Raw genomic sequence first — 25,000 nt, forward strand, 5'->3', positions numbered from 1 at the left:
ATATTGGTATTCTCACAAAACAGGGAAAAGCCAGCTCACTCTTACAGACAATAAAATAGACTTAAATTATTTTTTCTGTAAATTATTCGAAATGTATAAAGTGAGAAAAACTTCATTTAAACTGAATAAAAACAGCACTATGGAGAACCAAACCAAGGTAGTGTACAGCAAGTTTTTATCTGCAATATCAGAAACTTCCAGTATGGCAACATATTGATACAGCAAGAAGCCCAAGAAATGATGAACCCAACCCCCCCTTTACTTCTCCCCAATCAACCCTTTTTGCTGAGTCACTGTGTGACCTAGAGGAGAGATGAGGTGGGAAAGTCTGTCTGTTAATTGGCAACATTGTTTAATTTTGCAGCTAATTACTTATTCTATTACAATGGCACAAAAATCCACCCAAAATCCCCCCAAAATAACTATTGTGCACATGAAATAATTAGTAGTAATTATATGAGAGTATTTAGCACTTTCCCCACCCCCCAAAAAAAATTACCAAAGACAATACTATTGTGATAGTCTTCGCTTTTTGTCCATAATGCACCAAGCTCACCAAGAAAAATTACTTAGTTAATACACTGCAAAAAGCTGTAATTATAGCAAGGAAAATAAGAAACATGCCAGTCACCCACACGATAGTACCCGCACAAAATGTGCTTACCTTTTTTTTAAGTTTACAGATGCATAACTAACAGTTTTCAAGGAAGAATTCTCAATTTCGTTTCATTTTTATGGCTGAATGATTGCTCTATACAATGGCACAAAAATCCTCCCAAAATAACTACCTATGTAGGTGAAATAATAAGCAGAAATTTCAATGTGTGAAAATTTTGCACTTCACTCAAAAAATAATATGCAGTAAAGTCATCACTGTAAATTCATAATAATTACCCAGCATAAATTACATAGGATTTGCAATGAAAAAGTTGCACTTACAACAACGAATATACAAACAAAAAATTCCCTAAAATAAAATCAGTGGCATCCAGTCAAGTGTTTATTCCCATCTCTCTCTTGTGCGCGAGTGCCTGTGAAAAATAACTATTCTCTCTCTCTCTCTCTCTCTCTCTCTCTCTCTCAGTAAAAAAAACCTATAGATAATAAAAATTAAAACTATAAAAAAACAGATAAACATATGTTAAATATATATAAAAAGTATTAGAACACTCACTGAAAATGATCCTCACCTTATCTGAAGGTTTGTGCAATCTTTTTTTTTTTTTTTTTGGAGGATATATACTACATATATGTCATAAGTAGGGGAAGGACTTTATTTGGATGAGGATGTAAGTCATCAGTAAGTGACAGAGTTAAGCTTGTTATATCGAAGTTTTAAAGTAAGCTTGTTTTTTTTATGCCAAACGTTTATTTTTATGACAAAATCTGATAGTACATACCTAATAGAGGCACCATCAACCCAGTTATCGATGACGTAAGCGCCAAAAATTGCTGAATTTCTGTTAATGGTGGTTTTCGCCTATCACCACCCCACTGAGACCGGAACCCCTCCCTATAACCGGGGACTGCCTGTATTTGCCATGCTTTAGACTAATTACCATACACAGTATTTAGAATAATGTACAGAAAATTCATGGATATACATTTTCTGCAAAGTTCTATGGTGCTCTGTGCCACTGAACTCACCTTTGAGCTTCACAATCTACTGAAATTATTTTCTCTTAGGTCAGCTAGTATTTAGTGGCTGAATCTTGAGGATCACCAAATTAGGCAAACGTCAAATACCAAAATGTGGTCTCCCCTGTACCCCATACTTTTTACATTAAAGTTTTCATAACTATCCTTTAGATCATTAGATCAGGGGTTCCTAACGGGGGTCTCCATACTCCTTGGAGGTATGACCACATGCTGAAGTAAGGGACTTGATCTCTGGATATTTGTATATATAGTATTTGATTTTAATGTGTCAATGTATACATTGGTAGATTGTAAATAAATAACTATATAAAACTATGAATATTTTTATCTGCTTGTATGCTCTATTTCTAGCTATTCATACCTAAAGTGTGAACTAAACTAAGTACTATACATATAAGTTATACAGTATAATAAAAAAAAAATAGGACTTAGCGGACTCAAGCAAAGGGGGTATGGAAACCATATTGGGTAATTCAGTTGGGGGTCTGGAGTCATCAAAGGAATTAAGAACCCCTGCTTTAGATAGTACTGTATATTCAATAATGTGTTGTAATATCTTGTAAATTACAATGTCAGACCTAACCAAGAACAACTAGATTCTTCTGACTGCTTAATAATAAGTATGCCCAGTAATTGTGATACCATACCCTTGGAGGAATAATGGAGGTTAGGAAGCGCCTTGCTGCGGGATAAGTGAAGCCACTCAGGTCGCTGGCCGCCATATTGGGACTGGGAACTGAATCCCTGGGTCGACTGTAGGTACTCGACCTTGCGATGACTAAGGTGTCACACTTTTTATTTTTGATGCGCTATGTTATTTTAATTCGTTCTTTTAGTTTTCTTGTGTGCGTGCTCTTCTGCTTACGGTATAGTACATGATTTCGTACTCCATTCTATACTCGGACAGTTCACACGCTTACTGAAACTATAATGCCTTGATGAAAAAATAAGTGAATTTGAGGGAAGTGAAGCTACTATTGAATTCATTATGGTATTCAACACCTTATTTGACATATCAAATTCTTGAAATCTAAATGCCAAAGGATTTAAAAGCCCAATTCAAATCAAATAGCAAAACTGGTTTCATTGGCTTTCTCTATTGCATATGAAGTCTTCAGATTCTGTACGAAACCTGTATTGCATCAGATGGTGGGCCCGGCCCTTTACAATTTTTGATGACCTACAAATTCAGTCAGGATCATATTGAACTATTCTTTCGGTCAAGTAAGAAGTATGGGAGGACCATAAGGATAATCCAACAGCGAGACAATTCTCCGCTGCTTAAGAAAGGCTACTTGTACATAGTGACTTAATGGATACCATTCATGGCAACTGCTTGCCATTAGAGTCGGTGCCCATATTAACTGCTTCAAGTAGCATAAAAGAGCAAGTTGCAGTAAGGAATATAAATGCTTGTTTCAAGACCGAATTTTAGAAGTTCAAGAAGCATATTCAGATGACAAGGAAGATGATTATGATTATATTCCAAACCATTACCACTAGTCAAAATGTTCAAATAAAATAGAAGCTTATATTGCTGGCTTTGTTGTTTTCAAGTTAAAAAAAGGGTTTTACACAGTGAGGTCTGCATTGATGCATTAACATTAACAGACGCTAATTTTATCCAACACCCGCATCAAATTAAAAACCAAGGAAAATTGGTGCATCTATCAAATGATGTTATTGATATACTATGCAATACATGTGAAAAAAATATGATGGAAATGTTGTCCTGCAAACAAAACACTGGGAGAGTTAACTTCCATAAATTAGTTAGTTCTGTATTGGCAGCTTACAAAGGCAAAAAACAAATTTTCAGAGTTCGGTTATCACATGTATGATATAAAAACCATTGGATAATCACTTGCTCTTATTGATTAAAAGCAATAACAGAAAATTATTTGCAAGTGAGATATAATTATGCAGGAAGGAGTTGCCAGTATATATAAAAAGCGAATTCATTTTAGTGGTCAATAATTCCTAATACTAGTACGTACGTGATAACAAACTGTAAGGACTAAGGAATAAGCAGAAAAAGAGAATAGCTTTAAATTTGAGCCAGTAATAGGATATATGTATAAAAGATAATGAAAAAGTTTGTATCGCATCTCTGAGTAATAAAGTAAGGTACTATGTATGATAAAATAATTACACTATGTTCTGTAAAAGAATGCTAAAATGTCTATCACTTTTCACTTCCATTTATGCCATGAAAAGACGCATTATGAAAATAAAAGATGGGAAAAATAACTGAAGCATTTCTATTAATCTTTACGGTGTGGTTTCTCTTTTGCCAGCATGGGCGTGGCTGCCATGCGGTAAACTGGCTTCACTTTACTGAGCGGTATGCCCCATGCGGGGCATCTCCCAACCATTATTCCTCCAAGGCCATACCCCACACAGATGAACTTGATGCTCATCCAACCTTACCAATGGGACACTGATATAAAACAGCAAACTAAACTCCATGATCTCCATCACATTTCTACCTTAAGTTAAAGTACGTATTACCCTTACTAAATTTTGCAAATACTTAACACTCCTCTCAAAAACTGCCTATTTTGATAGCTCAAACACCAAAAAACCCACCTAAAAATGCTTATACCAGAGTATTTTAATAGTTTTATCACGGGAGAAATGCATTTAAGACATGAAAATAGAAAAATACAGTAAAAATACAGTAACTAGTGAATATTTCTATATGAAAAATTCTAACGAATAGGCAAAGTTTTCTGCAAATAATGGGATATAGTACAATTCACACAAAAATATGCAAGTAAATGAAGCAGCGAATCCTGAACCACAAAAAGGTGGGGGTCCACTGGATTGTTTAGTTTCAATCTGAAACATGAAATTAATTTGGACTTTTTTTTTTTTTTATATATATGCTGCCATACTTTTTTATACATTTTTTATGTATGTAGCCAGTTGAATGCCTTGCCATTTGTTTACAATTTTTTTTTTAATTACAGTGTGAAGTTGCCAATAGATTATGATGAGAATCGGAAGTTATTTTCTTTCCAACAAGAGCAATTTGAAAGAGTAGAGAAAGTTCCTTCACCATCAAATAGTAGTATCTCAGCAACAGTAACTTTGTGATAGGGATAAATCAGTGCTCAACAAAGTGCTTAAAACCTAAACTTTTAAAACTAATGATGATATAAAATTTAAAAAAAAAATTATTATACTCATGTAGGTTTAAATACCATAAGATGTAGCACAAAAACTTAAATAGCAATGTGGGTTTAGCCTTCACACAGTACCTATATTTCATTGGTCAAGTAGCTGGACTAAATCAAGACCTAATCTACATTCAGCTAACCAACCAAAAGATCACCATATGTTACTTTCAAAACCTATTAAGAAATATATTGTCAATAAGTTTATGATTATTTTAGTCAATTCCAAGACATTTTACTTATGCTATTCCAAGAATGTTGAAAATGTAGTCACTGTACTAAAATACTAGAAGGATACAGAAATCACAAATATTTTGTTTACATGTTCTATTCAGCATAATGTGTGACCCTGAGCAATCATCTTCAAAATTATGACATTCATCCTTAACCAACTATTAAATGCTACCTCCAAATTTTCATGGCTCAACCAATGATAGGATTCCTTTCTAAGTTCTGCCTGCTAGGTATTCTTTTTTTCTTGGTCAACTGACAAGTTGGCACTTTTCAGTCAGTTGTTACAAGAAATTAAATTTACCACTTTGACACTAAAATGTAGATCTACCACTTGATATCATCAGGCCAGTGACAAATCTGCTTTGGTCTTCATTTGTTTTCAATCAATTGATCAATAACACCTTACCATCCTTGCAATGGGTAAAAACTGGATGCATACTATTTGAAATTCAAAAACTGAATACGTACTATTACTTTGCTGGTTAGTTGTGCAACCCCTATGGTTGGTAATAAACCTTAATGAGCCTTTGATAACCTGCATAACCCTACTCCCACCTTGTGGGTTTGTGGAGCCAGTTTCACTTGCTAGATTTAATTTTGTTTTGTAACACAGAAAATTATACCAATTAGCTTTAATAGGTCAAACAATAATTAAGTTTTATGAAAATCAAAATGAACCACTATAAACCAGTCTGGATATGGTCTGGCTCTGAAAGATGTCCAGCCTACTTAATAGGTGAAAGATGACCAGCCTACTCAGAGATAAAAAAATTTCAAATGTAAATTGTCTCATGAAAATTATTCGAAAAATTAATTGAAAACAGTTGTTCAGAAACAATCTTGAAAAACAGCTATTCAAACAGAAAATTGTTCAAAGAAAATTACTCTAATAGGCAATTGTTTAAAGTGAAACTTATTTGAATTGTTGTTTGAAATGATAACAAACGTTACTATTGGGAAATTACTGAAAAATTACTCTAATAGGCAAGTGTTCAAATTGATACATATTCTGAATTGTTGTTTGAAGTGATAATAAATGTTGTCAAAGGCATCTAACCAGTACCAAGGACTTCATTTCCTCAGAATATTGCAGCCCTTCAAAGATGGCCGAATACATTTTAAGTGAAAAAGGCAAGCCTATGCTTAAAATCAATGGTTTTTATTCGTGAAAGACAAGTTGATACCAAGATATACTGGAAATGCAATAAGTTTGCATCGTATTGCAAAAGCCATGCAATTACTAAGGATAGTGAAGTAATTAACGTTCCTCGTGAACATAATCCTTTGGGTGATGCCGTAAACGGAGATGTGCATAGTTTTATGAACAGAGTGAAAAATGGTGCTAAAGAAACCCACGATTCTCCTCAATATGTCATTTCCACTGCTGCCTAGCAATTAAGTGAAAGTGCCGCGCAAGCTTTACCTGCAATAAGCTCTATAAAAAGAAACTTCCACTATGTAAGAGAGAGCAGGCTTATCTAATCCTATTCATAGAAGGGAAATTGTTCTAACTAATGAGCAGACTAAAACTAATAAATGGGGCAATTTTTTTCCTATATGATTCAGGTCCTTACGATGATGGGATACTTATTTTTTTCAACCCTGAATAATTTGAGTATACTTGAGAACAGTGAACATTTACAAGTGGATGGGATATTTAAAACTGAACAATTATACACAGTACATGCTGTGAAGAATAACTTTACCATTCCGGTAGTCTATGCCTTACTTCCAGATAAAAGGGCCGATACTATAGAAGATTGCTTGTTCAAATTAAGTCTATGGTTCCAAATTTACAAGTTTTCAGTCATAACATCAGAATTCAAACTTGCAACTATAACTGCTGTTAAAGAAGAATTTAACACAGCTTTCTCATTATGGATGCCTTTTCCACTTTGGTCAGTGCTTGTATCGAAAGATTTGTGATATGACACAGATTCCGAATTTTCTTTAAGAAGATTCGAATGATGTAGTGCTAGCCATTGTCCCCATAGACAAAGTTACTGAATCATTTGAAGCGTTATTAGTTCATGTTTTATCCTCCAATAGTAATCCTATTTAGATTATTTTGAAAGTGCATGGATTGGTCGTCCATCAGAGGTCATCAACGTAGTCCTATGTTTGCAATAAGTATGTGGTCTTGTTCTGAGGGGGTCAATACTGATTTGCCTAGGACTAACAATGCACTTGAAGGCTGGCACAGAGGTTTTTTACAGCAAGTGTCATCACATCATCCAACAATATGGAAGTTCCTAGACACACTAAAAAGAGAGCAGGATTTGCAAGACATTCATATTGCAAAACTAAGAGCAGGGAGCCAAACTATGAAGAGTTCAAAGAAGAAAGTACCGGGACTTAAATGAAAGGCTAAAAAAATTAGTAGCAACCTTTGACGAGCATTCAGTAGAGTATTTGCGCGCTGTGGCATATAAATCAAAATTTTTGAAAGTAAATTGTATTTTTCCTAACTATACAAACCTGAGGTCTTCTACCCAAGGAATTACTTTCAGCTGGCGTTGAAAGTAATTCTTTATGTAAAGCGACCGATGGTTTGTATAACGTTTAGGAACAACTTGCATTTATAAGTAAATTTATTTCATCATGAATATATTTTAAGATATTTCTTATTTCAAAATGACAAATTTTCCAAGACAATTTGTATTTTTCATACCTACAAACCCGAGGTCTTAACAATAGGATCATTTGTAGCCCCTAGCTGCATCCGATTAAAAAACCAGATGAGAGCAAGGAATCTTGTGATATCTGGTTACGTATGCGTAGATCGTCAGTCTTTCCCAACTCAGGATGTCTTTACACACAGAGGGGCAGCTAGAGGTGGGCAGCATAATGTTAAGACCTCAGGTTTGTAGCTATGAAAAATACAAATTGCCTTAGAAAATTTTTCATTTGTTCATACGCGAACAAACCTTCTGTCTTAACAATAGGATAGACTCATACTTGGAGGGAGGTACAAGACATCCTAGGCTGGCTGGGGAGCCTACCCCACCAAGTTCAGCTTCCAGAAGAAATGACTTCTGGAGAGGGACTGAAGCCCACTGATAAGCTAGACTAAACTAGATATCTAACCAACGTCAGACCCTGAGTGGATGAACAATGATATATGGGAGAACTATTGTATAGGGAAACCAAAGAGAAACTGACTGTCCAATAGCAAACCAACACACAAGGGTTTGTACCACTCTCAACTCCTCCTTGCCAAGGAGTGGAGCATATACTACTGAACAGAGGGTTTGACATTTGCATATTAAGCAACCACACATCAGTAGGACTACCTTACTCACCTGTATCAGACCAGTCCAGCGAATGACATATCTATTCCTTAAACTGCCTGAAGGAAGAAGGAAAGGTACAAGAGAAAGAAGGAGACCAGCCAACTCACTCATTCTCTCATCCACACAATCATCTTAGGTAAGATACAAAAGTGCCCTGTTAGGGGCAACTATGAGTACAATCCTGTTGGGCAGCCACCACAGTACCCAGGGCAAAACTGTCCGCAGATCGTATGATCAATATCTTGAAGATGAAAGAAAGAGGGAACATGGACTGGTGTAACCATGTACCAGTGCTCAGCACTATGTACAGCCAATTTCTTTTTGAAAGCCAGATAGGGACCAATACCCCTAACTTCATGCGCTCTAGCCTGCCCAGACGTGGTGGTGGAATCATTAAGAGACAAGTATGCCATGTCTGATAGCTTACCCGTATCCAAAGAGATATTATTCCTAGACACCTCTTTCTTGTACGGCCGGCCCTGTGCTAACAAAAAGTCTGTGGTAGCCTGGTCTAAGGTGCCGAGTCCTAAGATAGCAAAACAGGGCCCGGACAGGCATAACAAAAGCTCTTGAGCATCACCACCCACAAAGTCATTCCAGTGATAGAATGGAAAACGAAGTGAACCAGTCATCGTGCACAGAGGGATTTTGGGTCTTGGCCACAAATTCCGGGACAAATTCGAAGGACAATGACCCCCAACCCTGGTGTGCTTCACCTCATAGCTCATACCGTGGAGCTCTCCTACCCTCTTGGAAGATGCCAAGGCCAGAAGGAAAACTGCTTTGAGCGTCAAGTTCCTGTCAGATGAGCGACGCAAGGGCTCATATGGACTCTTAGTGAAGCTCTTGAGAACCAAGGAAACATCCCACATCAGAGGCTTGAGCTCTCTAGGAGAACTCGACTGGTCAAACCCCTTAACTAGCAAGGGAAGTTCCAGGAAGAGATGTCGATACCTTTAAAGCGTAACACCAAACTCAGGGCCGCCCTGTAGCCTCTAATAGCAGAAACGAACAAAACGTTTCTTGTCTCTGAGGATGGTTAAAAAGTCTGCTATTTGCTAAATAGAGGTTGCGAGTGGAGAAAAACCCTGTTACGACACCAATCACAGTAGATCCCCCTTTGCCTTGGTAAACCGTGGAAGTCGACTTTCTCAGACTGCTGGACATATGCCCGGCTGTTCTCTGAGAAAAGCCTCTCGCTCTGAGGAGATACTTGATAGCCTCCAACCGTGAAGAGACAGGGATTCTACTGACTGGTGGAACCTTTCTGTATGGGGCTGACACAGATGTCGCCAAGGGGGAATCTCCCTCGGAACCTCTGACAACAACGACAGCAGATCTGGGAACCATTCTGCCTGAGGCCACAAAGGGGCTACCAAAGTCATCCTGAGACCCTGTGAACTCATTAGCCTGTTCAGAACTTGACGGATCAAACAAAACGGAGGGAAGGCATACACCTCCAGGTTGTCCCAGGGATGTTGGAATGCGTCCTCGGCCAATGCTAAAGGAATTGGGACCATTGTACAGAATATCTCCAGCCTCCTGTTGAAGCGAGTCACAAAAAGGTCCAACATGGGTCTACCCAAAACCTGGAAAAGCTTTTCTGCTACCACTTGATGAAGGGACCACTCTGTGCCTAGGATATGATCCCAACGACTGAGTTTTTCTGTGACCACATTCCGTTTGCCTAGGATATACCTGGCTGAGAGCTCTACCTAATTGCTGACCGCCCACTGGTGAACCTCCACGGTCAAGGCGTGAAGTTGACGAAGAACCAGGCCTCCTTGTTTGTTCACATAGGCTACCACCATGGTGTTGTCCGACATGGTTTGTTTGTATGGTGTTTTTACGTTGCATGGAACCGGTGGTTATTCAGCAACGGGACCAACGGCTTTACGTGACTTCCGAACCATGTCGAGAGTGAACTTCTATCACCAGAAATACACATCTCTCACTCCTCAATGGAATGGCCGAGAATCGAACCCGCGACCACCGAGGTGGGACGCAAACACCATACCAACCACGTAACCGAGGCGCTTGTTGTCCGACATGGGAACAACAGAATGACCTTGTACCTTCTCCCAAAACTCCTTCAGACCCAGGAAGGCTGACTTCAACTCCAAGACGTTAATATGTTGCTGCTTGTCCTCCAAACGCCTGAAGTGATTAGGCCGTCTAAATGAGCCCCACAACCTGCGAGGGAGGCGTCTGAGAACAGAAGGAAGTCCAGTGAAGAGAACGCAGAGGAACACCCTTCGAAAGATTCTGGTCGTCCAACCACCAACGAAGGCCTTCTCTCACTTCCAGAGACAGAGGAACCATTAACAGGGGTGAGTCCCCAGCCGGACACCAGAATCCTCCCAGTCTCCAATGCAGACCAAAGATGAAGACACCCATGAGGGACCAGCTTCTCCAGGGATGACAACACTCCCAGAAAACAGGAAAATTTTTGCCACTGTCGTATCGATGACCATGCCCAGGTAGAGAATCCTTTGACTGGGTATGAGGTTTGACTTTTCCTGATTGACTACAATGCCCAGTTTCAGACAGAACCGAAGTAGACGATCCGTCCTGCAGCAGCTTTTCCTGGAAACTGCCAAGACCAAGTAATTGTCGAGGTACCTCAGCAAACAGATCCCCTGAGCATGGGCCTAACTTGACACGAGAGAGAAGACCCTTGTGAACACTTGAGGGGCTGTTGTCAGCCCGAAGCATAGGACTTTGAACTCAAAGACCTTGTCCCCAAGAGAGAAGCGAAGGAACTTCCTGGACATTGGATGAACAGGGATTTGGAAGTATGCGGCCCTTAAGTCTATCGACAGTATGAAGTCTCCTTCCCTCCCGGCTGCCAACAAAGAACGCGGGATCTCCATCTTGAACTGTGTCTTCCTGATGAAGTGATTCAAGGTGGATAAGTTGATCACAGGTCTCCATCCTCCCGGCGCCTTGAGCACCAAGATGTGACTGTAAAACCCCGGAGACGGAAGCACCACCTCCTCTATAGCATCCTTGTCCAGCATCTTCTGCACCTCCTCCCGAAAAGCCAAGAACTTCAGAGAATCTGGAGGATATGCCTTCCTGAGCTGCAGTTTGTCCGACAGTGGAGGATAGAAATCGAATGGCAGTAGGTACCCCACTCAAAGGACATCTACCACCCACTTCTCCGCCCCATGACTCTGCCACTTGGCTCAATGGCCTGCCAGGCACACCTCCCCCCCCATGGCACAGAAGAGGGAGAGGCGCCTAACCTACCGACGGGCCCCTTTACCTCTGGCCCTTGGGCCCCTTCTTGGCCTAAAGGAATGAGAGCGGAAGGGACGTTGATCCTCTGACCTAGGCCGAGTCGAACGGGAAGGCCCTGCCAAACTCGAATTCCTCGACGGCCTACCAGGTGACGATCTTCTTGACTGCTGCTGGACAGGGGGAGGAGGAGGAGCCAGACGTCTCCGAGGACGAGAGGGAAGAGAAGATGCACTCACCAATCCTTCTGAAGCTATCTTGACAATGACCACAGACCAGAAGTCCAGCCGAGAAAACCGGTCTGGCAACCCATGGAGGCTGCCGTAGATTCCAATGCCGAGGCATCCTGCGGAGACAAGGACGGAGCCACCGACCTCACCTACTCCAAAGCCAATATCACAGCTTCAGGCGAATGGAGTCTGGGTTAAGATGATGCGGCATAAAAAAAAGTAGAGTTCATAGCATAGTACTTCCTATGGCTCGTGAGAGGCGGTAGTAGTAGCTTGGCAGAGCCCCTAGAGTGAAGCGAACCATCCTGGTCCAAAACAGAGGCTTTAACTTTATGCAAGACTGACTGGACGTGCCCCGATAAGGGAAGCTGAAGAGATGATTTGGGATCCTGCGTAGCTCCCACCAAGGCTTCCAAGCAAGGAGGAGTGAAGACGACCGAGTCTGAGACCTACTTTCCAAATTGTTGAACCCACGAATGAGATCAACAACTTCCGAAAAGCAAGACAAAAACCCTTGCGTGTCTCCCTCCTCCTGCTCCAGCAACGGAGACTGGCGATGAGAAGGATGTGTAGGCTCCTCTACGGCACCTCTTCATTAAAATTAACGGTAGGATCAGCAACCAAACAGCCCGAAACACCAACTAACCTGTCTGGGCTGGGTCCTTGCATCGGCTCCTGAGATGAACCCACTAAACACTAGGAACACTACATTCTCCTCCAACAGATGATTCATTAACATGTCCGTGAATGCACGGCTGTGGCAGACTTACGAACATGAGTTGGAGAGGAATCCCAAACACTCGAGATCAAAGGAGAATCCTCGAGAATTTAACTCTTAGAAGCATTAGTGAGAGGGGCAGGCAAACACTCCTGCTGCACCAACTTCACCCTCATCACCTTCGACCTCCTGACAAGCGCCTTAGAGATCCTTACGGCGACAAATAGGCCTTGAAGAAGAAGGAGCACTTGTATCATGTGCACGGACAAGGGAGGTTGCAACACACTTGCGATGTGCATGGACGAGGGAGGTTGCAACACACTTGCGATGTGCATGGACGAGGGAGGTTGCAACACACTCGAGACATGCACGGAGGGGGGAGGTTGCAACACAACCGCAATTCGATGCAGAGGACGAAGCAGCCGCTGCAGATTACACAAGGGGAGATACACTAACACTCTCCGAAACACCAACACTCTCGAGAACACGTCCACATAATTCCTCCCTCATATGTGAAAAAAGGGCAAAGTCCATAGCCTTTCAACGCTTGATACACCGACGTGGCGTTGAGGGGGAAGAGAGAGAGGAAGACAGTACTGGTTCCTTGAGCGATCTCTTCGCAGGAGGCGGGGACGAAGCAACGCGTTTCCTTCCAATCCTCCCAACCGACAAGGCAGCCAACAAGTCATCCAAAACAAAGAGTCCAACCTGTTAAGCAATGCCTAGCATATAACCTCAGAATGATCTGCAAGAGAAGGCTCCGATGACATGGAAGGGAAATGTAGCAAACTGGGCGGCAGAGATGACATCACAACTGAGAGAGGCAGTGCTCAGATGATGACTGGGAGTGACATCAATGATGGGAGTGACATCACAAGTGGTGATGACGTCAAGGCTTCCCCTCGGTGTGAAGGGGAATCGGACGCCACTGGCGGAGGAATACACAACGACGGATCCTGTGACGTCATCAATGGGGTTGACGTCACAGCTTCCCTCCGACTCAAAGAAGCAGCAACAGTCGCTGGCGGAGCAATACAAGATGGCTGACCTCGGCTACCCACGAAGACGAGGCCGGGAGGAGGGGGGATGGCCTGGCCAGCCAGAGGAGGGGGGATGGCCTGGGGTAGTGAGCCTCCAAAAAGTGTACAAGCAATCCCTCCAAAGAAAGGGTACCCCCTAGCCCCAGCGTCTTCCACTTGCCGCCATCTTGGACACCTCCGACTCTGAAAGAAATAATAATGATGAAAAAGCCTCCCCCTTCCCGGGAATCAAATTAACTCCCGAAGAAGAAGAAGAAGAAGGTGGTGACATTACAAACATCAGCCTGGTGGCCTCCCGATACTTCCAGCGACAAATCAATGGAAGAAAAAGGAGACACAGGAACAACGTTACTATGGGGGTTGAATACTGCAGGAGACGAAGCATTGGGAAGAGGGGGAAAACCTTCCCATGAAGGAAGAGTTGAAAACCCCCGATGTTCTCTCTTGCTATAAAATGACTTCCACTGTTCTTTAGGCCATGCCCGGCATTCCGTGCGAGGATTCGTTCCGGGGCACACACGGTGACGAGGCCGAGAAGGAGCAGAAGAAGCCATAATATCAGCCAAACATACACACACACAAAACACAAGCAAAACAGGCAATGAACTGGGTAAAGGCCAAGAGAGGGTAACATGACTCTCGCCCAGGCGGTCAAAGAAAACTGGTGCATTGTCATAGGTGAATGGTCTTTGACCATTCTTCACCCGATCTACACATGCGTTGCCAGATATCACAAGATTCCATGCTTTCATCTGTTTTTTTAACCAGATTTAGCTAGGCACTAGAAATTATCCTATTGTTAAGACCGAAGGTTTGTTCACGTATGAACAATAATTTTTTGTATATTTACTTTTTCATTCTCTTACACTTTTGTTTAAATAAGGAATTTCAAATTTTGAATTAATTTTTACATGTCGTTTGAATAAAGAACTTTGCAATTTGAATAATTATCATTTCTTAAAATTGTCCTTCTCAATGACTTTCATTCTAACAAATTTCCATTAGAATAAATCTTTTCGAATAATTGTTTTCAAATAATTATTTTTGAACAATGTTCACATAATCTGTAAAATAGGCTAAAATGTTTCTGGTATTTTTATGTGATTTTGGCCACCATAATGAAGATGGCATGAGCTTTAAATTTGTAATAAAAGTTTTTTAGCTTTTTAAGTGATTTTGACAAATTTTGATTTCCATGGGAAAGGGTTGGTTAACCTAGTATAATCCCCAGAAATCTAACAATAATGGGGAACCACAATACAGGCAGTCCCTGGGTTACGACGAGGGTTCTGTTCTCGAGACGCGTCATAAGCTGAAAATCGTTGTAAGCAGGAAAATCGTCAAAAATCCTAAGAAAACCTTACTTTTAATGCTTTGGGTGCATTGAAAACTATGTAAACGGCATTCTTATTGCATTTTTCATAAAAAAACCTTCAAATATTGATTATTTTGCATTTTTGGTGTCATTTGTTCTGCCAGATCAACGTTGTAGGCGTTGTAACCCTGGAAAATGCGTCGTAACCCTGGAAATAATTTCTGATGAATATAATTGAAAAGCGCCTTACCCTCGGAATGTTGTAAGCCAAACCCGTTGTAACAAGGGGACTGCCTGTAGGAAACTATATACAGGAAAACAGAGAGGGAATAACATGTAAACAACGCTTGTAAATGTTGCTCTGTCAGGTTAGGGCCAAGGGGTTCGTCAATGCCCTAATAAGGATGAGGCTCCCTATGTCGGGTCAGGGTGTATCCCTGTATTTGCTCTTAAACCCTTTGAGAATTTGGTGGGGCAGGGGGTCATAACTGTCTATGACAGAACATTCACCCTTCACTGTCTGAGCACAAATGCTTAGCAATAATTTTCATACATTATTCTGTGTAACATCAAGCTTCATGCTATATTAAGGAATTCAGTGTAATTTTCAAGCTAGAGTTGAAATCCACTGTGATATATTTGAAAATGCCAAAAAATAAATAAAACAGAGAACGGATATAAAATTTTAATTGACAGTGTAAAAGAGAGATAAACTGCCCTTTCAATTACATGAAATTCATTACCATTTGAGCCACACATCATACCATAAAGCACATTCAAAAATGTAAAATATCCAGAAGTTGGTGTAAATTTGCTGTGCGGAAAAACTGTTTATGTCCTTTTCTTAAAGAAGTAGCCATAAAGCAGAATGTAGAACTACATTATTATCTCCATGACAACAACAACAACAACCACCAGTGCCATATTCAAATTTCTTTGACTTTTTTTATCCTTTATGGCAAAGTCATTTAAATAAATATCTTTCAATAATGGCTATAGTAATTGTCATCAGAATCTCAAAGGATTACTTTACAGGTGCAGGCATATTAAGTAAGGACCCACCAACCTAATTTGTCCCTGCTGGTTACCCTTGCTATTTTTCATGCTTTACAAATCTTCAGGCAATCATTTGTATTTTCTACCTTTCTGACAATTGCACTGCACTCACCTATAGTTTTTACCCCTCTACCCCCATAAACACTCCACTTCCCACAGGGATACCACATACTTGTTGGATAAAGGGTGATATGTGTTGCTTAATTAATCTTCTTGGATGGTTTTAAAAGGCTTCCTCATATTCCTATGAGGATCATAAACTAAATCCATATTTATTTTATCATTTTTAAACTTGGAATACATAAAACCTCATAAACACATATTCTGTAAACCATGCAAGTAACTTAATTTAGATGTATGTAGTCAATGAAATGTTTACAGAAAAAACTATGTTCACGAAAGAATGTCATATCTAAATGACTACATGTTATTAAAGTTGCTAATGCTGAGTTGTTATTAAAGTAGCTAATTCTGAGTTGTTATTAAAGTAGCTAATTCTGAGTTGTTTTCTGTGATTATGACAAATTTGAGATTTACTGTTTCTGTAAGAAATCTTTGGTTCATCACAAAATCTGTTACACAATAATTGGGGACTTCTGAGGCAGGCTGGAACAAAAGGGGCCAGGAACAGGCCACAAAGCCTATTTGTGTGAAATGGAACAAAGAGGACAGCAATTAACCTAAAAAAAGACAAGTGATGTATCCGTACAATTTATAATCCCTTAGCTTAGCTAGGTTGGGGGTCCAGGACAGCTCTGCTGCCACCACGTTCAGTTAATTACCTTCACTCTTGTGACTCCAGTGTCTTAATTTAGGTTGCAATGGGATAGCCCAACCATTTCAACTCAAAAGAAGTAGGCTATAGCAATTTTATCACAAACCAAAAACAAATATCATCAATAAAATCACAGGTTTAACAGACGAAAACTAACTAACCTTTCCTAGAATGCCGTGTCCTGACCTAAAACCAGACCTTACCTTCCTAACCTCACTTAGGGTACCATGCCCTGACCTGATTGGAGGCTCTGCTCCCTTGGAACCCCCTAAGTAACATCGGTAATTCTAAGCCCTCATTCCGCGGTAAAGTAAACTATGGCAGTTGAAGTTTTCCTACATTATTTTACTTACTGAACAATTATTTAAAGTAATAGTATTTATTCGGACGACTGTAATTAACCCCCAGCGGCCAGTACATTGGACGCGAAATACATTGGACGCCCCAATTCCAAGTGGATGTCATATCCACGTTTACGTTCCTTGCAATCCATGCGGAACTATTTTTTAGAATTACCCTGCAAGAAACGTAACCGCAAATACGACATCCACTGGGATTGGGGCGTCCAATGTATTTCGCCATGTTTAATACTAGCCCCTGGGGGTTAATTACAGTCATCCGAATAAATATTACTTTAAATTGTTGTTCAGTAAGTAAAATAACATAGGAAAACGTCAACTGCCATAGTCTATTATACCGCGGAATGAGGGCTTAGAATTACCGTAACATTAAACATCAGAAACAACGGACCAAGCTTCCATTCGGAGGCACTGTTTTAGCCTGATCCTGCCCTTCTGCAGACTACTATTACTAGGATAGGCAACTGGCCTACACCTAGGTACCCCAGTCTAGCCTGAGTAGAATTTAGTTCAATACACCCAAGAAGTAGTACCTAGAAGCTACCTAAGGCTATTATAGTAGGATGAACCTGCTACCTACTACCTTGCCTAGCTATTGTCCAAGTAGGTAATAAGAGAATCGCTTCACATTTACTCAAAACAGTAGCTAGGTAGTCTAACAGTCAATTCACTAGGTAGCCTAGTAGCTAGCTAGTAGTAGCTACTGAAACCCATTATGTCTACTTGATAATATCAGGCCATACTAGCCTAGGTAGGTAACTCGACTAGGGGTAGATCTGGGGTACTTATATCCACGGCGACCTAGACTATGGCAGTTGCGGTTTTTCTATGCAGTTTTATCTACTGAACAATAATTTTAAGTATTTTAAGTAATATTTATTCGGACGACTATAATTAACCCCCAGGGGCCAGTACTAAACATGGCGAAACACATTGGACGACCCAATCCCTAGTGGATGTCGTATCCACGGTTGTGTTTCTTGCAGGGTACTAGGTAATTCTAAAGAATAGTTCTGTATGAATTGCAAGGAACGTAACCGCAGATACGACATCCACTAGGGATTGGGGCGTCCAATGTATTTCGCCGTTTTTAGTACTGCATGGCCCCTGGAAGTTAGCTAATTAAAGTCGTCCAAATAAATATTACTTTAAATTCTTGTTCAGTAGGTGAAATAACATAGGAAAACGTCAATTGCCATAATCTAGGCCACCCACCGGGGATTGCTTCTGTAGAAATAGTAGGTAGGTAGGTAGGTACTGTAGCTACTGAAACCCATTAGCCTATGTCTACTACTTGGTAATATCAGGCCATACTAGGTAGGTAACTCGACTAGGTACTATACAAGGTAAGGAAGCCTAGCCTAGAGCTGAAAAGTCCAACTAGCTAGCCTAACCTACCTACTAGTACTAGGCTACTACTAGCTACTAGGCTAGCTAGTAGGTAGGTAGGTAAGGTTCGGCCAACACTCGACAACTGGCAAACGTTAAAACGGCCTGACACTTGCAGTGTCTCATAAAGAAGCCTTCATGAATTACAACTGGCTCAAATGGAAATACCTGGTGTTTTGTGGGCGTCTGCAATAAGAGCAACACTTCCTGCAATGTCAATCCACCTGTCAAAAGGCGTGAGAAAAGCAGCGATTGCCCATTGTCTCTCCGCAGACGGACAACAGATTTCCTCTGACACTTGCCAAACAAAATGGTTATATACCCTATGGTAAGACCCGTCAGAAGTGCCCAGGGCCCCTCTGCGTGACTCACCTGCTTGTAGAAGGCCCCTATGGAGAGTAGGGGTCTTTTACACCAATGACCAGCGTCAGATGAATCGGTTTATGTTCGTAATGTCCAAAATCCGTCGCCACACAAAAACAACCTTCGTACACAATGACAATGTTGCCAGATGACCTACAGCGAGATTTCTTTTATTCGTGTGAAAATACACCTAAATTGCAGTTACTACTCATATTTATTGGCAATGGACTAGTTTAATCATAGTTATTCACCGGAAACCGTACGCTTCTAAGACCCTTCAAATCAAAATTAAAGACATCGGACTCGGATGGTCGTCCAGTCGTAAAACTGTGTCATTGCGTTCATTAGAAATATAAACAAATGAAAAGGAGCTTTCCATATAATTGTGTTGTTTTATTTCATAAAAGATACGAAAGAGTGACTAAGAGGGCAACTTAACAAATGCAATCCAAGTCATTCTCTCTCAGTTAGTATGATTTAAATGAAACGTTGATTACAACAAAAAAATATGTATCTAAACTTTCCTCATATTTTAGACATGCCGTTACATTCGTACTGCATGAACCCGATCTAAAAACTTGTCATATTACTATTAGTTTAGGTTCATTTCAGTTAACAGAACAAGTTTTTCTATGGATATGGGTCTCTTTTATTTAGTTGTTTAGTTTGCTCAAGGCAACGATATACTGAATTATGTCTCAATATTTTTAACTGCGTTACCAAACATCATTAAGACCAAAGATACAATCATCTTAATTAACAAGCACACAATATATATATATATATTATATATATATATATATATATATATATATATTATATATATATATATACACTCATTCCTCGTTTGATTGTTAACGGATTGCAACAATGACATTAGGAAAAGTTTTGATGCACGGAGGTTTTACATTAATAGCAGTAAATGACCCTTCGCCACCGACCTTCAACACGATCGAACTACTAAAAGCTAAGAAGTACCCGCCATTAATATTCGGAAACATATGTAAAATTCACCCTCTTCACAGGGTCAATTGTTGATAATTATTACGTCTACGTGTGTGTTCATATATGTGCCCATGTTGGTGGATATATATATATATATATATATATATATATATATATATATATATATATATATATATATATATGTGTGTGTGTGTGTGTTGTGTGTGTGTGTGTGTGTGTGTGTGTGTGTGTGTGTTTGTGTGTGTGTGTATAAAATAAAAGAAGCCCATAAAAAAAACACAAAATATAGTAAGAAAGTGCTACTGTATTTCAGAGAAAGCTATCTCTCTCTTCAGGTAGGAAATGAAATATAGTACTTTATATCTTGCCGTTTTTATGGGCTCCTTTTTATTGGATGGAATCTGTGTAACAGAACATTTTTACAAAGTCACACACACACACACACACACACACACACACATATATATATATATATATATATATATATATATATATATAATATATATATATATATATATATATATATATAATATATATATATATAAAGGTATAAGCCACGAATGAAAAATAAACAACGGAGTTTCTCCAAGATCTTTGACATTCAACGTCCTTTACTCTGCTGGGGTAAGGAAAGGACGTTGAACGTCGAAAGATCTTGCAGAAACTTCGTTGTTTATTTTTCCTTCGTGGCTTATACCCTTATTTATGGATTTATCACGTTCCAAACTTTCGTGATTCAGTTATACATACACACACACACACACACACACACACACATATATATATATATATATTATATATATATATATATATATATATATATATATACATGTAAGGTTTACTTACTGATTCACCATTAAAAGGAAGAACTAGCACAGTATCCGGAGTTTTTTCTTCTTCTTCTTTTTTTTTTAGGAGAGGGGGTCAGTGCGTGACTCGGTGGTCGCGTTAAGCTAATTATTATTAAATAACAATATCATATTTACAGAAAACCACCCAGACAGGATAATTAGATACAGTCTTTCCCTGACTCCTGTGGGAAAGGAAGAGGAAACCAATTACCATTTCTCTCTGCAGATGGCAACATATTTGTTTCCCGAGTTGAAAAACAAATTATAGAATTCAGAAAACACAGAAGATGGTATGTATTTCCCGATTTTACAGGTAAAAGAATGAGTCTGTAGATTTCCAAATCCACGATCAATAAAATTATTTTAGTTTCAGGAAATTGTATGATCAATCCTATTGTCAGGGGCAGGGAACTGTGACCTGTAAATGTGACCGTGGAGCGGGACACTTTTTGGAAGATTTGAAGAGACGGTTGTCATCAATTAATTAACCTTTTCACACGTGCTCTAACAGCACATGTCTACACCGAGAGAGAGAGAGAGAGAGAGAGAGAGAGAGAGAGAGAGAGAGAGAGAGAGAGAGAGAGAGAGAGAGTCTTAAAACTTGTGATATTGCTTGGATCCATGAGAAGAGCAAACTATAAAAATAACAAAATACGACCGCGTGGCTCTGTACTATATCTAAGTATCAACCTATCTACCTCTGCGCGAGTCTGCAGTGCACGTAAACTGGTGCTCTAATAATCTTAACTATGACGTAACGTACATTTTCAAGTTTTAATATAGGGAATGCCTATCTGCTCGAGTTCTCTCAAACTTCCAAATAATGTTTAGCAAGTTTGACCGTTTCATTTCTCAGATGTAATAGTCTTTCCGGACTGGAAGTGAACAGTTACCTAATATCTCAGAAGGCTCACATAACTGGTTCTGCCAAATCATTTGTGGGAAGTCAAATATCCGTTAATGTGGCTTGAACTGCTTTGAGCAGTTCTGCGGAACCCGTAGAAATAATCCGTTTTACTTTAAAAACAGTTCTCAGAAACACATACTAAAATCTATCGCAAATTTACTGTTTCCGAGATACGTTTATGTTTATGCACAACGTTTATACCCGTGGCGGGTTTGGTACTTAGTGCTGCGTTCATGCGAGTGAGACAGCTATAGGTATTCAAGTAAATATCTACCCCAAGTTCTGCTCTATCCAGTCCACTGTAAGACTGCTGTGCCTAATCCTTATTGTAGATTCTACGTGGGGTTTGAATTTCGTTAGCTTCTTTCTTGTATGACACTACCATCACCTCAATTGTTTGGTTTCAAAGTCTGTCTCAGAGACACCCTATTAACATTATGAACCCAGGAATGAGCCTCTCTTCCCCTTCTCTCCGGTGGTCCGAAGTTCGAATCCCGGCTCGGCCAGCGCGGAATCAGAGGAATTTATTTCTGGTGATAGAAATTCATTTCTCGATATAGTGTGGTTCGGATCCCACAATAAGCTGTAGGTCCCGTTGCTAGGTGACCAATCGGTTCCTAGCCACGTAACGATATCTAATCCTTCGGGCCAGCCCTATAGGAGAGCTGTTAATCAGCTCAGTGGTCTGGTAAAACTAAGATATACTTAAACTTCTCCCCCTTCTCGAAAAAACAGAACTTTTTGTTTTCATGAACAATGTGATATCCCGATTACTTAATATACTATTTTATCTGTACAAAAACCTTCGCATGAAATTCTCTACCTTCATATACCTCTAATTTTAATTTTCGTTTCTGATCTCGTCCACATAAACATGAATAATTCTTTATTTAATTAATTCAGAAATGAGTCCACCGTGCAGTGAGAGTACACAAAGCCAGTACCATTACAAGTATTTATTGCTCAGAAACCATATAACATAGAGTAACGCATTTTCTTTATTTCTTTTAATATTCCACATTTCCTCAAGTTTACATTCAGAGGACTTCATGCAATATATTCTACATGCACCTCCAGTTGCCCTCACAATGTCGTGACGATATTCCATCTCCCTCCAAACGCGCTGCAGCATATAACTTCAACTGTTTGTGAGAGCAACTGGAAGTGCACTTGTATTGCATGAAGTGCTTTGAATGTAAACTTGAGGAAATTTAGAACATTCTACAAAAACTATATTACTCTATATTGCATGGTTTCTGAGCGATAAATACTTGTAAGGGTACTGGGACTTTATGGACATCCTGTATAAACTAACATGCGCGCCCACTATGCGCATGTTTGTACATTCGTATAGCGATTCGTGTATAAGTTTATTAGTATAATTAGGATACTAATTTACCAAGGACTGGATCCATCGGACTCCACCGTCGTGCTCTCTCTTCTTGTCGACTATTTTGAGCGACCGTCTTATCAGAATGACATCTCATCACAGTAAATTTAGCATAGTGCCCTGTCCTATCATGGCCAGTTGGGAACTGATAAGAATTTCCTGTTAGAGGTCTACTTCGTTGTGTATCCTGCATTGTTCAAGTTCTAATGCTACATGCCCAAACCAATTATGTTATCAGCTTATAACTCACTTAATTGCCCTTATCCATATAGAGGGTTACCTTACTGTTATTGGTAGATATGCATAAGCATTCAGCATCTTCTGGACCATAAGCACAACGAATTACTATCATATTTTTGCCATTGAAAGAAAAAGCTTCATAAAAACTTGCAGAAATTCGATGTTATGAGCAAATGCTTTTCTGGACACCAAAGGTTAATTACTGATATTCAGTGGAGTGCGGCAATTACCATCATTGCTGTCCATGCGGAAAGTAATTATCATGTCATTAGTTAAATCATCTTTCTGGTGTATCATCAATGGGAAAGATCTCGCGGATTGTCATCGTTTTATCGTTTTAAGATGATGAACGTGGGTAGGGACAAATTATTAGTATTTTCATTGTAGAAATGACAGATTACGAAGCAATATGAATGGAAATCAACCAACTTCAAAGACGAGTTTTTTCTTGCTTTTTCTTTGATGCTGTTCTCTACCCAATAACCTTCAATGAGATCTTGAAGCTTAATCTCCATTTCAGTTACTGAACAAGGCTATACAAAAATGTCACATGGGAAGTTTTTGCTCCTCTGACGAGCGATCCATCAGTTGCCTAACGGCGACTTTCCTTCCGTTTGTCTTTTCTGTCTTTTGTCGCGCGATATCATCGTTGGAGAGCGCCTCAGTGGCGTGGTTGGTTTGGTGTTTGCTTCTCACCTCGGTGGTCGCGGGTTCGAGTCTCTGCCATTCCATTGAGGAGTGAGAGATGTGTATTTCTGGTGATAGAAGTTCACTCTCGAAGTGGTTCGGAAGTCACGTAAAGCCGTTGGTCCCGTTGCTGAATAACCACTGGTTCCATGCAACGTAAAAACACCATACAAACAAACAAACAATCATCGTTGGAGGTTGGAGTCCCGCTGCCGGACGTCGGCAAGCTTTCTATAATAGTCTCTTTTAGCATTCTGCAGTTCAACTTCCCGCCAAGTAACCAATAGTTTTCGTTATCGTTAGCAGAACTGATGTCGTGCGTGTTAGTTCAGGCGGCATCACTAGAGCAAGAATGACTATAATTTTACCACCGATATTGGAGTCTGGCGGCTAAAGGCCGTAAGATCGAAGAAAAAATGTTAGTGTAACACCTCGTTCAAAGATGTCTCCCGTCTTTATTGTTAGATATTGTTAAATGTCTTTGACATTTAATATAATTTATAAAAATTTTGAATCGTGAAATTGTGGTTGAATATGATAATCTAGCGTAGGCATCTTACCTATTTTCTTTTTCACTTGTTGAACTAACTAATCAGATTCAGTGAGTTCTCTCTCTCTCTCTCTCTCTCTCTCTCTCTCTCTCTCTCTCTCTCATTTAACATGACCACCCAATTCTTCTCTCAGAGTAATGTCTATATTGCGATGAACAAAAATGTCAAAATCCGTTATCTCTACTACCTTCCTTTATGTTTACTATATTTGTGCAAATGTGAAGACCTCGCCATCAGCTACCATGCCTATAATCCATTATTATTACTATTACTATATAATAATATACAATGTGCTTGCATTCTCACAGAATCATTATGGAATTGTACTTCTTTAATTCATATAACACCTTGATCCTATACATACATGCATCTGAGTATCCCTGAGAATTCCTTTTACCAACCTTAGTTTAGGTTGTAAGTTACATCGATTTCCGAATTAAGATACAAGTAACTCAGATATTTGAGAAAATGAGACCGACCTGGTTACTACTGTTCAGCATGAGAGAGAGAGAGAGAGAGAGAGAGAGAGAGAGAGAGAGAGAGAGAGAGAGAGAGAGA

General features: G+C 39.8%; 1 protein-coding gene across 11 annotated transcripts in view; it reads right to left on the reverse strand.

Moving 5' to 3' along the window:
* Positions 1-25,000, reverse strand: part of LOC135202561 (uncharacterized) — a 356,003-nt gene that overhangs the window by 329,755 nt on the left and 1,248 nt on the right. For 4 of the 11 annotated variants that reach the window (XM_064232045.1, XM_064232046.1, XM_064232047.1 and 1 more), the window contains exon 1: positions 18,860-19,167. The exons of 1 other annotated variant lie outside the window; for it this stretch is intronic. The gene's annotated coding sequence lies outside the window, so the exon portion shown is untranslated. 6 more of the 11 variants (XR_010311761.1, XR_010311760.1, XR_010311764.1 and 3 more) reach the window with 5 other exon arrangements.

The sequence above is a fragment of the Macrobrachium nipponense genome, chromosome 30, assembly GCF_015104395.2.
Source record: "Macrobrachium nipponense isolate FS-2020 chromosome 30, ASM1510439v2, whole genome shotgun sequence".
Lineage (NCBI taxonomy): Eukaryota > Metazoa > Arthropoda > Malacostraca > Decapoda > Palaemonidae > Macrobrachium > Macrobrachium nipponense.